Source organism: Oryx dammah, unplaced genomic scaffold (assembly GCF_014754425.2).
Source record: "Oryx dammah isolate SB20612 unplaced genomic scaffold, SCBI_Odam_1.1 HiC_scaffold_4, whole genome shotgun sequence".
NCBI lineage: Eukaryota > Metazoa > Chordata > Mammalia > Artiodactyla > Bovidae > Oryx > Oryx dammah.
This window is the reverse complement of record NW_024070188.1, coordinates 62,655,025-62,668,225: the sequence shown is the minus strand read 5'-3', so window position 1 is coordinate 62,668,225 and position 13,201 is coordinate 62,655,025. Positions and strand designations below refer to the sequence as shown.

Sequence of the window (13,201 nt, the reverse complement as noted above, 5' to 3'; positions counted from 1 at the left end):
CCATGATGGACTCACCTCATCTATCCATAGAGTCCTTATTTGGATAAACCAGTAGAAGACTGCTGGCTGAGAATATTAATGAACTCTAATATCCCTGGAGATGAGAAGGAAAATTGGGAGCTAGAATAAAGGCGTTTTAACTAGTAAGGGACCACATCCAAGGAAATGACACACGAAACCATGCCATCCTGGACAGAGATCTCCAGGGTTTTCATCCACAGCCCTATCCTATCTATATTTCTTTTTCAATTAATATGGGCTGAGATGGCTTTTTAATTAAAGTTTTGCATGGTTTAAGATTGAAAAGAATGACTAAAACCCCAGGTGTAAGATTTCAGGTTCAAAAAGAACTCGATGGATTAGAACAGTGGCTAAACTCCAACAAGTAAACAAGCAATATGGTCAATATCAAGTTTTATACTTAGATTCCAAAGTGAGCTTCACAGGTATATACATTTAAACAGTGGTGGTTTAGTCGCTAAGTTGTGTTCAACTCTTTGCAACCCTATGGACTGTAGCCTGCCAGGCTCCTCTGTCCATGGGATTCTCCAGGCAAGAATATTGGAGTGGGTTGCCATTTCCTTCTCCAGGGAATCTTCCCAACCCAGGGACTGAACTCTGGTCTCCTGCATTGTAGGCAGATTCTTTGCCACTGAGTCACCTGGGAAGCACTTATACAATGTTCAAACAGCAGCATATGCAAAGAATACCTTTGGGAATTTTGTTGATTCAAAGTGAGTGAAGAGTTTAAGGAGCTTCTATAACCTCAACTGTCATTTCTTGCTGTGTTAATGAAATACAGTACCTGGAACAATAGAGACCACAGCCTCTCTACCCTGCTCAGGTTAGACAACCCATCATAAAGGGTGTGCAGTTCTGGGTACAAGCTCCAAAAAGGGCAGTGACAATTGGAAGCATGGCTAGAAAAGAGGAATGAAGATGGGAAATGAGAAGCAGTTTAAGGAAGCTTTGACCCCGAGAAGAGAAGATGCTGAGGAATGAACTTTTGTCTATGTAGTCCTAGACAGTAGAACCAAGGCCAACTGTGTTGACTTGGGGCTAATTGCCAAGAGACACATTCTAATAATTACAGATGCTCAGCCCCAAAATGGAGAGGTTGAGGATCCATCATAGCGGCGCTGTGTCAGACCCGTGCTGTGTCTGCTGAGTCATTTTCTGTGAGTGTTTCTCTTCTCACAGTCCTGTTGAGGAGCAGGTACTGACAGTGGCTCCAGTTTGCATTCTAATCCCAAAGAAAGGCAATGTCAAAGAATGTTCAAACTACCGCACAATTACACTCATCTCACACGCTAACAAAGTAATGGTCAAAATTCTACAAGCCAGGCTTCAACAGTATGAGAACTGTGAACTTCCAGATGTTCAAGCTGGTTTTAAAAAAGGCAGAGGAACCAGAGATCAAATTGCTGACATCTGTTGGATGGCCAAAAAAGCAAGAGAGTTCCAAAGAAACATCTACTTCTGCTTTAATGAGTAAGCCAAAGTCTTTGCCTGTGTGGATCACAACAAACTGTGGAAAATTCTTCAAGAGATTAAAACACCTGACCTGCCTCCTGAGAAATCTGTATGCAGGTCAAGAAGCAACAATTAGGACTGGACATGAACAACAAATTGGTTCCAAATCAGGAAAGGATTATGTCAAAGCTATATATTGTCACCCTGCTGATTTAACTTATATGCAGAGTACATCATGAGAAACTCTGGGCTGGAGGAAGCACAAGCTGGAATCAAGATTGCCGGGAGAAATATCAATAACCTCAGATATGCAGATGACACCACCCTTATGGCAGAAAGTGAAGAGGAACTAAAGAGCCTCTTGATGAAAGTAAAAGAGAAGAGTGAAAAAGTTGGCTTAAAGCTCAACACTCATAAAGCTAAGAGCATGGCATCCAGTCCCATCAGTTCATGACAAATAGATGGGGAAACAGTGGATACAGTGACAGACTTTATTTTTTTGGGCTCCAAAATCCCTGCAGATGGTGATTGCAGCCATGAAAATAAAAGTTGCTTGCTCCTTGGAAGAAAATCTATGACCAACCTAGACAACATACTAAAAAGCAGAAACATTACCTTACCAAGAAAGGTCCATCTAGTCAAAGCTATTGTTTTTCCAGTAGTCACGTATGAATGTGAGAGTTGGGCTATAAAGAAATCTGAGTGTGGAAGAACTGATGCTTTTGAACTGTGGTGTTGGAGAAGACTCTTGAGAGTCCCTTGGACTGCAAGGCGATCCAACCAGTCCATCCTAAAGAAAATCAGTCCTGAATATTCATTCAAAGGACTGATGCTGAAACCGAAACTCCAATACTTTGGCCACCTGATGGGAAGAACTGACTCATTTGAAAAGACCCTGATGCTCGGAAAGATTGAAGGCGGGAGGAGATGGGGATGACAGAGGATGAGATGGTTGGATGGCATCACTGACTCAATGGACATGAGTTTGAGTAAACTCTGGGAGTTGGTGATGGACAGGGAAGCCTGGTGTGCTGCAGTCCATGAGGTCACAAAGAGTTGGACACGACTGAGTGACTGAACTGAACTGAGCCCCCAAATGGGCCTCTCAGAGAGCTGTGTGTTTCCTCTCACCCTTACTCTTCAAATGCTGGTTGAACAATTACCTGCTAAGGATAAGAAGGAGGAACTAAGAGATTCTTGCCTTAAGACTACATCATCCCCAGTGACTGGTCATCTAGCTCTTTCTTGAACACTTCCTCAGAGAGGGATCACCACTTAATGATACTGCCTAAATATTTGAATAAAAGCTTATTAAATATTACTCTCACTTTTAAAGTTACAACATATCTTTGGTAATTGCTGAAATGTTCTTCAGAATTTGGAAGTATCCTTTGGATTGGATCTAAGATGAATTCCTCCGTCCATTCCCTGTTGTGACTGTCTAATTCAGACCACAATCATCTCTCGCCCAGAATACAGCAATCTTTCTTTATATACTCTGCCAGACTTTAGTATTATATTTCTTTCAATAAAGTCATCACTCTGGCTACAGTACTCCTGAAACACATTTTATCAAGTCAATACCATCTAAAAGACCTTTAGTGACTCAGTAAACCCATGACATAATAAGGTAGAGTAGGGAGGAAGGAGGCTGATCAGCTGCCTTATGATCAAGTCTCAACCATGAAACACAGTTTGGACTTTGATTAGATACTGATTTGTACAAACCAATTCCAAACACTTTTATACATCACAAAAGAAATATTCTGGTTCATTTCATAGGCTTTTTCCCAAGAAACGGTCCTGCTCCCAAAAACAATCTGTAGGAAATGGTCTCCATTTTTAATAAGCAGAAATGCAGACTAAACACACTAACTCATCCATCTGCTCATTTGAGAGGATGTGGAAGATGCTAGCATCTTACTCTATCATGCTCTATCCTGATTAAAGACACAGCCCTTTAACAAAGAAGTAATATAATCAATTCTTGATTATCTACTAATAGATGGGGGCAGATGCAAAAGTAATTAAATGATGGATACTTTACCTCATGTGTTCCACATAAAAATGTCTCAAAACCTGGTTACAAAAAAGACTGAGAAATCAGGGAGATATGAAGGAATCTTTCAGAAATGTTTGGGAAAAGATTTAGTGGTGAGCTGAGAACCTTAAATTCTTTGCCTTTTGTCAATTGTTTCTAAATGCCATCTTTTAAATTATTTATCCTGACCTAACAAGCTTCACTACCACCACCTCCTAAGACATTTTAAGTTGGGATTCTCTCTCTGCAGGTGGCGGAAAATATGACCTGTAAATTCTGGAGCTGTGGGATTGCCTCTCCATGGACCAAAGTAACAGGAGAAAGTGTAAAACAGGTGACCAGAAAAACAGAGATAGATATGGAAGAGGAAGACTTGGGGGTTTCCAAAACCTTTCAAGGCTGCTTCTGGAGGCCTGGCTGTCTTTCTCTTCTTGAAGTTATTAAGACTCCTTTATTCTTATAATAAATCCATGCTTGGTGAAACAGAAAGAGAAAGGAAAAGAGAGACCAAAATGAGACCAGATCATTATTTGAACATCCTTTAAGCTCTTATGTCTATAAAAACTTCCCTAATCAGCTCAAGCAATGATATATTCTCAATTCTGATAAATGTTATCACCTTTACTCATTTGACTCTTACCATAGACTGCTTCCATGTATGTATATATGTATGTATTCCCAAGTAGACTCCCTGTTATTTGAGAGCAAAAGTAATGTCTTTTCCTCCTTTGCTATTCCCCACTGTACCAACCAAAGCATATGGTAGACAGACCCTCAATAAATATTTGCTAAGCTAGTGAGACTGACCCATGCTCAGCAGTTCAAACTCACTTAGTTGTCAAGTAACTGAAGTTTCCTTAACTTGGATAAAACAATAGAGACAGGCTTCCCTAGTGGCTCAGTGATAAAGAATCTACCTGTCAATGCAGGAGACATAGGTTCAATGCCTGATTTGGGAAGACCCCATATGACGTGGAACAACTAAGAACATGTGCCACAACAATTGAGTCTGTGCTCTAGAGTCCATGTGCTGCAACTAGAGAAACCCGTGGCCCTCTAGAGCCTGTGCTCTGCAACAGAGAAGCCGACACAATGAGATGCCTGGGCACGGTAACTAGAAAGTAGCCCCCACTCATTGCAATTAGAGAAAGTCTGTGGGCAGCAACAAAGACCAAGCACAGCCAAAAATAAATAAATGAAAGTAAAATTATATTTAAAAAAAGAAACAATTTTCACTATGTAGAAAAAGAAAAATGGGGCTCTCAGTAAAATAGCTCTGGAGGGATCCTAGATTATGAACCAGCATAGAAACACTTTTATAAGACTCCCCCAAAGAGTGTGAAAGTCAGGTGAGCCCCTCTGAGAAATTAAAATGTTTGATCAGCTTAACAAATGTAATTTAGTTGGTTCCTCACTGGTACATGCTATGTAATTTGCCTATTCAGCTGCCTAATTTTCATGTGTTGACAACTACCTATACTAAGCCTTTCCCTATTTACATCACCCAGGAAAATAAAGAACTTGCTGTGCATGTACAGGTTTGAGGAAGTCTGACTTGGCAGGCATTCTGGTGAAAAAGATCTGTGGATTTTCATTGTTCTCAAGCTTAACATGAGTCAAGGGCTTGCGTTAATTTCCTAAAAAGGCTAATGCAATCTTAGATGAAACTAAGTGAAAAATTACATTAGCTAGAGTCAGGAGTCTGGCTGCCAAGAGGTCCAGTCTCTTGCATGGTGTTGGACTTTGCTGTTTCTCAGCATCCAGGGTCTCCTTTGACCTCGTTAATGACCCCTTAAACAGTCCCTTCCATGTTGCACTGCTAAGTTGGTAAGAAATTCTTTAGTATTTTAAGACTTTATCTACTATCCGCTTCCCAGGCATTTCCACGTATGGACTTCTACCCAGCAAGCCACATAAGCCATATATCACTCTCTTCCTTCATCACAATGGAAGGCAGCTATTACTACTACCCCTTAAGTCTGGTTTAATATCTCCCCAATTCTTTCTTCTTTTTTAAAGACTTTATTTTGTGGATCCATTTTAGGTTTTCAACTCAATAGACAGGAAGCTATAAAGATAGTCTATGTATCCCCTGCCCGCACATGCATACCCTGTCTCCACTATTCACATCTCTCACAAGGATGGTACATTTCTCATAATTGATGAACCTATACTGACACATCATAATCATCCAAGGTCCCTAGTTTACCTTATGGGTTTGGCCAAACATCTAATGATACTATCTAGACAATGGATACTATAGTACCATGCTGACTTTTTTCACTACTCTAAAAATTCTCTCTGTCTATTCACCTCTTCCACAAACCTCCATTCCCAGTCCCTGGCAACCACTGATTCTTTTCCTGTCTCCATAATTTTGCATTTTCCAAAATGTCATACCGTTGGGAATCATGCAGTATATAGTCTTTTTAGATTGACTCTTTTTTCACTTGAGTGAGTGAAAGTTGCTCAGTCGTGTCCAACTTTTTGCGAACCCATAGCCCATACAGTCCATGGAATTCTCCAGGCCAGAATACTGGAGTGGGTAGCCTTTCCCTTCTGCAGAGGATCTTCCCAACCCAGGAATCGAACCCAGGTCTCCCACATTGCAGGCAGATTCTTTACCAGCTGAGCCACCAGGGAAGCCCCTTTTTACTTAGTGATATGCATTTAAGGTTCCTCCATGTCTTCAGGGTTTAATAGCTCATCTTTTTTTTTTTTTTTTTTTTAGCACTGAATAATACCCCATTGTCTGGATGTGCCATGGTTTATTTATCCATTCACCCTCAAAAGGACATCTTGGTTGGTTCCAAGTTTTGGCAGTGTGAATAAAGCTGCTATAAACATCCATGGAAAGACTTTTCGTGGACCTAAGTGTTCAGCTCCTTAGGGTAAATATCAAGGAGCATGATGTCTGGGTTGTATGGTAAAAGTGTGTTAGTTTTGTGAGAAAACTGATGAACTTTTCCAAGGTATCAGCACCATTTTGCACTCTTATCAGCAATGGGTGAGAATTTGTGTTGCTCCACATCTTCATCAGTGCTTGGTGCTGTCAGTGTTCTGGATTTTGGTCACCCTAATGTGTGTAGTGGTATCCCAGTTCTTTTAATCATTTTCTAAGTAATACAGTTTCCAGATTCCTCACTGTTCTGCTTACTCTTCTCAGAAGCTCTACTTTATGAAGAAATGGAGGCTCAAAGAGATAAATTATTTGCTCAGAATCATACAGTCAGCAAAATCAGAACTGAAATTTGTATTCATTATTATTTGCAGTGAATGGACTTCCCATGTAGCTACTTCTTTTCTTACCTCGAATAATCATGTACTAGTGCTCTGTGACAACTTAGTGGGATGGGATGGGGTGGGAGATGGGAAGGAGTTTCAAGAAGGGGGGAACATACATATACCTGTGGCTGACTCATGTTGATGTATGGTAGGGACCAACACATTATTGTAAAGCAATTATTCTCAAATTAAAAAAAGAAAAACATCAGGGATGCTCTGAGAAGAATGCCAGCCAACTTCCAAGATTTATCTATCTTTCATATGAAAGCATGCCTTCCTTTTTGACCAAAAGGATTGAATAAGTTTGAAGGAAATCAATGTTGTTTGTATTTCTTAGTTAATAATAATGATAACTTTTGAAGAATATACCACATTTGTGCTAAGTGTAAGAACAGAATATGCTTTAAGCTAAGAATCTACTAAGCTTTTCTAGAGCTAAAAAAAATTCCAAGGAAAGTAATGATGATATTAGATTTTTAGTGTCTGACACTCACATTTAAGATGATCATACATATTCCCTTTATATTTGATGAATTGTTTCCCTATCTGAACTTATCTTTCTTAAGAATATATAAACAACATATATAGTCCTGAGAATTAGCTTGGTACTATACTGCATAGTTGTCTGAGAGAATGAAACATATGTAGTGATCTTTGCTTGTGTTTATAGTAAATGGTAAGCTTTATGAACTGCTAGGTGAACACTACAAAGAATCCTGGAAATGAGGGATCTGATCTGAGTGTGATTTCTTCCTGAGGTCAGCTCTGGGTCACTGTTTTCTGAATCTTTATGCCACTTTATCCCACTTAGTCATGATGGGAATTATAGTTGCCCTGGATTTCCCCATTGACACTTCCACTTGATTAGCTCTGAAATACAAAGTGTATGAGCTGTGTTTTTTTTCTAGACCTAAGTAGGAAACTTCTGCTTTTCTTCCCAAACATGCTCCTTCAAATTTACAGAATGTAGAAGTCCCAGTAGGATCATACAACAGATATGTCTGGTTTGTGATTCACCCATAGGGACCGTGTGAGCACCAGTATAGGAATTTTTCACAGGCCCGTGGGGTGTTACTTAACAAATTAGAGCCATTTCTTGCTAATTCAAACTAACTGAACAAATAACAGTCTGAGTTAATAAAATCTTTAATTATATACTTAAGAAAACATTTTAATTGTGATAATTTCAAACTTAAAGAAAAATTGTAAGACTAATACATGAGGAAACTTCCCTGGAGGTCAGGTGGGTAAGACACTTGCAATGCAGGTTTGCGTTTGATCCTTGATTGGAGAACCAAGATCCCATAAGCCATGCGGTATGGTAAAAAAAATTTCAGTACATGAAATGTCCACGTGTTTCACCCAGATTTCCAATTTCTTAACACTTTCATCATATTTGTTTTATTATTCTATTTGTATGTGTCTGTATTCTTTATCTTTTCTAAACCATTCAAGAGGTTATACTTATATACTTCCTTTTACCTTTTTTCCCCTAAATATTTCCTTAAAAAGAGGACTTTTCCTTACATAATCATAATACAGTCATTGAATTCAAAACACTTAACACTGATGTAGTAGTTTTATCTAATCTGTGCCTTCCCTGGTGGCTCAAACAGTAAAGAATCTGCCTGCAATGCAGAAGACCCAGGTTCGATCCCTAGGTTGGCAAGATGCCTGGAGAAAGAAATGGCTACCCACTCCAGTAGTTTTGCCTAGAGAATTCCATGGACGGAGGAGTCTGGCGGGCTACAGTCCATCAGGTTGCAAAGAGCCAGACACAAACTGAGTGACTCACATTTTCACCTTCCACTGTGCTCAGTCGCTCAGTCATGTCCGGCTCTTTGCAACCCCACCAGGCTCTTTTATCCATGGGGACTCTCCAGGCAAGAATACTGGAGTGGGTTGCCATGCCCTCCTTCAGGGGATCTTCCCAACCCCGGAATTGAACCCGGGGCTCCTCTTTCACAGGTGAATTCTTTACTATCTGAGCCACCAGGGAAATACCACTTTCCACCACAAAGGCTAATTAATAATTTTATAGAATGTTTCTTCCTTTGGGTTTGCTGATATTTCCTCATAATTAGATTCAGGTTATGCATCCCTAGCTAGAAAACCACATATATGATGATGTGCTTTCTCAGATAACCCAGGTATAATATGTTCTTCTGCTCCTCATAGTGTTAATTTTGATCATCTAATTAAACTGCAATCCATTTTGACCATCTAATTAAACAACATCACTGTATTTTCTATTTTCTCTCTTGCAACTAGTGAGTAATCTGCGAGGAGATTCTTAAGTTCCTCCAAATATCTTGCTCTTCATTGTACTTTTCTTCTTAAACTCTATGATTCTTGCCCTAATTGTCTTTGCTGTGATGGTTGCAAAATAATAATTTTCTGCATCCACCCAGTCTCTCCACATTTAGGTGCAAGAAATGTTTCTCACTACCCCTTTTCATCTTCCTTCTTACCTATCTGGCTATTAATATTATGGATCTATAGATTCCAACTCCATACATTATAATCCATTCCTGTCATTATTAATGCTAATGCTAAAACTGGCCCAGATTAGGCAATTTGGTGCCCCTTTAAGCTAGCTCCTCTATGTTTTTTCATATGTTCCTGTAATTATTTTTGAAACATTCTCTTGTTTTCTAGTTTCCAGACTCATCCTGTACCTTCTCTTTCCCAATAGTAGAATATGCCAATTCTCTAAGGACCTCTTTTTTCCTATAGTGGGGAACAGTATTTAGAAACAAAAATTGAAGAATTAAATACACTCATTGCTACCAAAGTGTCTTTATATCTACCCTTCTAGAGAACAGAGGTAGGGAAATACACATGTACAAGTGTTCACACACACAGTGGCTATCTATATATGTAATAGAAATTCTGATGTTGTACTGGTACCTTCAAACTCAGTCCCACTTCAAAGGTTCTTCATTGCCTTCCCCCACCTTAACTTTTTTCCTCACTTCTTTCAGAAAGAGAATATTGACTTCCAATAACGTCAAAGCACTGACTTATCTTCCCAGTCTTACACTACACATGAAATAGTTTCAGAATCGTTATGCCCAAATCTCCTTGCAGTACAAGGGACTCTCAAGAGTCTTCTCCATCTTGATTTGCATTTCTCTGATAATGAGTGATGTTGTTATTAAAAAAAAAAAAAAGAGTCTTCTCCAATACCACAGTTCAAAAACATCAATTCTTAGGCCCTCAGCTTTCTTTATGGACTGCAAGGAGATCAAACCAGTCAATCCTAAAGAAAATCAGTCCTGAATATTCATTGGAAGAATTGATGATCAAGCTGAAACTCTAATACTTTGGCCACCTGAAGTGAAGAACTGACTCATTGGAAAAGACTGGGATGCTGGGAAAGATTGAAGGCAGGAAGATAAGGGGACGACAGAAGATGAGATTGTTGGATGGCATCACCAAATCAATGGACATGAGTTTGAGCAAGTACTGGGAGCTGGTGATGGACAGCCTGATGTGCTGCAGTCCATAGGGTTGCAAAGAGTCTGACATGACTGAGCAACTGAACTGAACTGAAAAAAATGAAGTGAAACTGAAATTTGCTCAGTCACATCCGACTCCTTGTGACCCCATGTACTATACAGTCCATGGGATTCTCCAGGCCAGAATACTGGAGTGGGTAGCCATTTCCCTCTCCAGTGGATCTTCTCAACCCAGGGATCAAACCCAGGTCTCCCACATTGCAGGTGGTTTCTTTACCAGCGGAGTCACCAGGGAAGCCCAAAGTGGAGAATCTGCCCTCTCTGAGGTTCAAATTCAGGACCTTCAGATTATGAGACTGATGCGCTGCCTACTGTGCTAAGAGGGCAAATGAACTGAACTGAACTGATGTTCAAATCACTATGTATATCAAATAGACTAAAAATGCATGGTATATTTGCAGTTCTTTATTTTTCCCCTAGAGTAAATAATCAAAGTTATTATGTTTTAAAGTAATCTGAAACAATTGCCCCCACAGCAATGCCATCATGCGATCCATTTTCAAAAGGTATATACTCAGAGAAGTCTCACTTCCTTTCCTGATACTTCCTCTTGGTTCCCCTTCATCCATTCTAGGTAGCCACTATTTCATTGTTTTCTGCGTTTTCCTACCTGTGTTTCTTCTCCCCCAAATAAACAGATTTATATGTGTCCTTATTTCTTCTATAGGGCCTTCCCTGGTGGCTCAGATGGTAAAGAGTCTGCCTGCAATACAGGAGACCCAGGTTTGATTCCTGGGTTGGGGAGATTCCCTCAAGAATGGAGTGGAAACCCACTCCAGTATTCTTGCCTTTGAGAATTCTGTGGGCAGAGGCTACAGTCTATGGGATCGCAGAGTCAGAGGCGACTGACTGACCAACACTTTCACTTTTATTTCTTCATGCTTACACAAAAGATAAGATATTAGAGATACTCTTGCAATTAGATTTTTTTTTTTTAACTCTGCATCTCCTGGAGTAAATAGAAAAAAAAAAAATTTCTACAGTGCTATAGTACTCCATTGTATGAAGTACCCCTAGGCATTCAGGTAGTTCCCAGTATTTTGCTACTACAAATAAGGCTGCAGTTAAGAAATTTGTACCTGTTCATTTTCATACTTTAAAGATTTGTGTTCAGGAAAACTCCCTAGAAGTAGAATTACAGTGGTTTTTTCTGAAATTTCCTTAATAGGAGTGGACCACTTTGCATCTCTTCCGTCAATATATGAGAGTAGATATTTCCTTATAGTTTTGTCAATAGAGTCCATTGCCAAGCTTTAGAAAGCCAGTCTGGTGGTGAAAAATGGTATCTCTCCTTGGTTTCAATTTTAATTTCTTATGAGTAAAACTGTGCATCTTTTCATATGTTTATGGGGCATGGTTATGTATTTTCTGGGAATAGTTCATATTTTTTGCCCAGTTCAGTTCAGTCACCCAGTCTTGTCCAACTCTTTGTGACTCCATGGACTGGAACATGCCAGGCTTCCCTGTCCATCACCAACTCCCAGAGCTTACTCAAACTCATATCCATTGAGCCAGTGATTCCATCCAATCATCTCATCCTCTGTTGTCCCCTTCTCCTCCTGCTCCCAATCCCTCCCAGCATCAGGGTCTTTTCAAAAGAGTCAGTTCATCACATCAGGTGGCCAAACTATTGGAGTTTCAGCTTCAGCATCAGTTCTTCCAATGAATATTCAAGACTGATTTCCTTTAGGATGGACTGGTTGGGTCTCATTGCAGTCCAAGGAACTTTCAAGAGTCTTCTCCAACACCAGTCTAAAAGCATCAATTTTTCAGTGCTTTGCTTTCTTTATAGTCCAACTCTCACAACCATACATGATTACTGGAAAAACTACAGCTTTGACTAGACGGACCTTTGTTGGCAAAGGAATATCTATGCTTTTTAATATGCTGTCTAGGTTGTCATAACTTTCCTTCCAAAAAATAAGCTTCTTTTAATTTCATGGCTGCAATCACCATCTGCAGGGATTTTGAAGCCTTCAAAAATAAAAAATCTGTCACTGTATCCACTGTTTCCCCATCTATTTGCCATGAAGTGATGGGACTGGATGCCATGATCTTAGTTTTCTGAATGTTGAGACTTTAGCCAACTTTTTCACTCTCCTCTTTCACTTTCATTAAGAGGCTCTTTAGTTCTTCTTCGCTTTCTGCCATAAGGGTGGTGTCATCTGCGTATCTGAGGTTATTGATATTTCTTCCAGCAGTCTTGATTCCAGCTTGTGCTTCATCCAGCCAAACGTTTCTCATGATGTAATCCGCATATAAGTTAAATAAGCAAGGTGACAATATACAGCCTTGACATACTCCTTTCCCGATTTGGAACCAGTCTGTTGTTCCATGTCCAGGTCTAACTGTTGCTTCCTGATCTGCATACAGATTTCTCAGGATGCAGGTCAGGTGATCTGGTATCCCCATCTCTTTCAGAATTTTCCACAGTTTATTGTGATCCACACAGTCAAAGGCTTTGACATAGTCAATAAAGCAGAAATAGATGTTTTTCTGGAACTCTCTTGCTTTTTCGATGATCCAGTGGATGTTGGCAATTTGATCTCTGGTTCCTCTGCCTTTTCTAAATCTAGCTTGAACATCTGGAAATTCATGGTTCACATACAGTTGAAGCGTGGCTTGGAGAATTTTGAGCATTACTTTACTAGCATGTGACATGAGTGCAATTGTGCGGTAGTTTGAGCATTCTTTGGCATTGCCTTTCTTTGGGATTGGAATGAAAACTGACCTTTTCCAGTCCTGTGGCCACTGCTGAGTTTTCAAAATTTGCTGGCATGTTGACTGCAGCGCTTTGACAGCATCATCTTTCAGGATTTGAAATAGCTCAACTGGATCCATCACCTCCATTAGCTTTGTTCATAGTGATGCTTCCTAAGGC

The 13,201-nt window shown here is 39.8% G+C and overlaps 1 non-coding gene across 1 annotated transcript; it reads right to left on the bottom strand.

The window, feature by feature from the left end:
- Positions 1 to 10,573: 10,573 nt before the first annotated feature.
- TRNAM-CAU lies at positions 10,574 to 10,646 on the bottom strand. The gene has a single exon. It is a non-coding gene; the product is annotated as a tRNA-Met (tRNA).
- Between the last annotated feature and the right edge of the window lie 2,555 nt (positions 10,647 to 13,201).